The sequence below is a fragment of the Anneissia japonica genome, unplaced genomic scaffold (genome assembly GCF_011630105.1).
Source record: "Anneissia japonica isolate Jap-2015-1 unplaced genomic scaffold, ASM1163010v1 scaffold493_len2256704_cov171, whole genome shotgun sequence".
Classification (NCBI taxonomy): Eukaryota; Metazoa; Echinodermata; class Crinoidea; order Comatulida; family Comatulidae; genus Anneissia; species Anneissia japonica.
The window spans coordinates 1,194,557-1,199,094 of record NW_022727062.1 but is presented as its reverse complement, the minus strand read 5'-3'; positions in this window follow the sequence as shown (position 1 = coordinate 1,199,094).

Here is a 4,538-nt window from a genome sequence, read left to right as displayed (position 1 = left end):
AGATGTGTATAAGAGACCATATATATATTGTAAAAGTAGTTTGTGGTTGTAGATGTGGTTTGACGCGGTGGGAACGGTTTGGTTTTCCAACCTCGAGGTCGGGGTTTCAATCCGCTCGCAGTGCATTTCGCTTGTGTCCTTGGGAAAGGCACATTATCAACATTGTTTCTCTCCACCCAGTCTTTGTAGAGTGATGAGTTGTGCGGCACTAGTTTATATGCGCTGTAATTTTGAAGGTTAGACTTTAGAAACACCCTTATCATTAAAGCTTGGGATATTACAAAAAATTAAAAAGTAACCTGTATATAAACCAGAAGTAGTTTGTATTTAAAATAACAACCTAGAACAAGGAATGTCATTGCTATTGAGAGAGAATCAATACAAGAAATATTGAATATGATAGTAAATTCTGATTTTTGTTTATAGGCTATGAAAAGTGTTCGACAGACTAGGCTAAAGTGAGAAACAAGGGAATTGAATAAATCGTATAAATATTGATTGAAATAAAGAAGATTAATAGCCGCACTTTACATGGATCAAAACAACCTGTAATAGTGAACGAAGAAGAGTCGGAACCGTGCATTATTTGGATGAGGTGTGATACCTGGATGCTTGGTTCTGTTAAAAGTATTCAACAGCAATGCAGAAACTATTTAGGAAGAGATGTGCGCTATAGGAAGCAGATGAAGGCAGAATTAGGTTATCAACTATTGGAGTCAATAAAAGTTACAGATGGCCACGAAAAATTAAGCAAGCCAGTAACTGATATAAAAAATTCCTGTGTAAGAAAATAATGAATGAAGAACTACACAAAGTGATGAGGTTAAGGTGGAACAATGATACACTTCAAAGTACAATATAAGAGAGATTATTAAACAGGCCAAACAGGTAAAATACACCTGGCACTAAAAACCCTGGTAGCTATAATAATAATAATAATAATAATAATTATTATTATTATTATTATTATTATTATTATTATTATTAATAATAATAATAATAATAATAATAATAATAATAATAATAATAATAATAATAATAATTAATAATAGCATAGCAAAACAGGCTTTCTAAAGATCACTAGACGAATGAATACTCAACAACAGAAAATGATAGTTAAAATGTTAGTGAGAAATTATTTTTTTTATCAGAAATTTAAACACTAAAATCAAAAATAAAAAACGGCTAGAGCGAGAGAGATACATGCTTTTAGAAAAGTATCAAACGATAAGAATAAAGTGAGTGAGAGGAGGGGCTTACACCCATTGGAGAAGACAGAAAGTTTATCAAAAAATAATCAGTATCAACTAAGGATGTAAATTGGAAACATTCTTGACATAAGTGTTGCCGAAAATTCTTTGAAGTAGGAGGGAACGAAACATACGATACCAAAATAATTATGATGCTGGACGATATCAATATTATTACTGTTCTTGTATAGCTCACCGCTAGAGTGTAAATTGGAAACATTCTTGACATAAGTGTTGCCGAAAATTCTTTGAAGTAGGAGGGAACGCAACATACGATACCAAAATAATTATGATGCTGGACGATATCAATATTATTATTGTTCTTGTATAGCTCACCGCTAGAGTCTCTATGCGCCTTCCAAAATAATATAGAAAAAAGTGAAATTGGGAGGAATTAAAAGGCAATTGCCAGAAATAAATCCAAAGAAAAGGACGGTAAAGAAATACTAATCAACATTTTGGAGGAATGTATTGACCAACTTGAAGGAACTGACCAACAGAGCAGTTGGAACATCCGGAAAATTTATTACGGAAATCAGGAGAAGAGAATTCAAAAATACATGAAGCTAAATTGTTTGAGTGAAGGGAGAGTCGGTTTCTTAAGCTTGTTATCATTTAAAACAAGCTGAGTTTGCATAAAACTATGATGATAAGATTTAAGCGTTTTTTTCTACAAGCATCAAACGTGAAGACACACTAGAATAATCCAATGACAAGTTATAGACAAGAATATAGAACATCTACTTAAAACCTGCTACTAGCAGACTAACAACCAGAACAAAAAGAATCAGATTGTATATATCATGTAATATACTATAATAAAGATGCAGGAGAAATAATAAGAGCTACGGTAATGGTCAATCCGCAATAAACTAATAGTAAAGCCAACATTTACCACTTTCTACTGATAAAGAGTGATTCTACTGTTGCAAATATATCTATATTGTACAAAGAACTTTCAACAACTCACATTAAAACTACAGTTCAGATAATCTAAAATTCAGATTTATTAACAAGGGTTCAAAGGCTAATAAAAATTGAAGTCGCACATAAAATTATAAGGATGTTACGAAACACATTAATATGTGTAAATGTTTATTAAACTCGTTTTTAAACAAAATATTAAAGCATTTTCCTCTAAACAATACAACATATTAAATATTTGAGGAATACAAAACAAGTAAATCTGTTCTTTGAATTTACCTCTCTAAATTGTTTGAAACAGTTTATGAGTTAAATAAGTTTTTTTAGTTTAACGAATTAAATAAATGCTTATACCTGTATGAATTTCAAAATATCACTCTGTCGTTTATAACTAAATATTTGGTCAAATAATAAACCTTAAAATAAACATGTATTTTATATCGTATTTCAATTCAATTTATTTATCTTTATTTCAGATACCATGTCCTTGTCAATAAATATAAACACCTATTTAAAAAATAGTACCATAGCTTGTGTACAGAAGATCTGTCAGTGATTTAATTAAGATATGTTCATACTTAAGAGATACACTAGGAGTAACTTCTAGCCCCTGGACCGAGATCCTCACTAAGGTATCTTCTAGCCCTGATACCCTCTCTGGGTAAACCCCATTGGGAACAGAAAAAAATCATTGCCCTCTTAGGCGTTGTTGACGTTTTAAGGGGATAATTTGTTTTTATACGTTTTACTCCTTATAAAGGCCAATTTTTAGAACACAAAGTAATACATTTAAATACCCCAGGGGCTTCAGACACTGAAAATTCGTAGCTGTTATGCTACTAAATCCATTGCGCATTTTACACCTATGGCTGTTTGTGATTGGTCAAATACTGGCCTGGGTTCAAAAGCATTTGGTGGATTATCGTGCGTTAATGCACTACAGATTGATTTGGTTTTTGTAATTAAAATGTAATGGCATGCATTACCTGATATAAACAGCACTGCTGGAAGTAAAATCGTTGCATTCAGTCTAAACATAGCGGTTAAGGTTTTCTATCGTTTCTTATATCTAGAACTGCAATGACATTTTCTGTTTGCCAAACTTTATCACATTAAAGTTTGCGTTCGTTCTGTAATACTTATAATTATGATGCAACTAATTGCCAATATTTACTTATTCCTCACCTACCAAAATTGTGCGCTGAAGGAATTGTGACTTCATTATAACAATATGACTACAGTATAAATGTACACTTGGATGCACATATATTATCATACAAATAATGAATGTTTTGTATTCGTGCAATGAGAAGAATATTTTTTATAAGTTGAAAGTTAAATTTACTGTTCCACTCAAATCGGGGAGTCGATCGAATGCAACATTCAATCTTTCAACTCATGAAAATATTCAAAACATTAATTATTCGTTTATTACACATTTGAAAAATAAATTTAGCCCTACATTTCTTCCAATCAATACACGTTTTAACAATATAACTTGTAACAATTTGCCACCTTTCTTTGAAATGGAATAGCCATCTTCTTTCAACAAATGAAATCATTGTAATAGGTGGAGGCGTGCAATTGGACGAAACGAAATAGAACAAAAAATGTATGCATAATAGAATTTACATACACGGGTGTAAGTTGTTATAAATACGTGTACCCAACTAGCGAGCTTCACACTGATGATGGAAATGGTTTCCGAAACACGTTTGTGATATTGATTGTGATATAGGTGCCTGTAGATTCTGTAATACGGAATAAATATCAATATGGGAGGAAGATTAAAATCTGTCGTTTTCTTCATTGAATGTCTGTCAATAATAATTGCTTATAGAAGGTTCGGTGGCATGGCATATACATATTTATGTATTATTTATAGATTAAGGTTAGCACTATAATGTATCGGCGTAAAAATACAATATTTACTGGTAACGTACTGTTTTACTTTGAATTTATCATTTCATTAGAATTACGTATATTGCTTCTTTTAAATAGCATCGTATGCACACTCCTAGGTTTATGAATTGTTAACTTTATATAAAAAAAAAGAATTATAATAGCCATTACAAAACAATTAAAACGTTTATATTTTTGTAGTTTCAAACTGTGTAATTTAGATTTTCCATACTTTAATTAAATATACCGTCATCCCAGAGAGGTTGTTTACAAACATTACCACAATCCATCATGTACCTGCATCATCGTCAGATTGATATCAATTATTAATATTATAATTATTATTAATAATATTATTATTATTATTATTATTATCATTATTATTGATAATAATAATAATAATAATAATAATAATAATAATAATAATATTATTATTATCATCATTACAAATGTTTGCATACA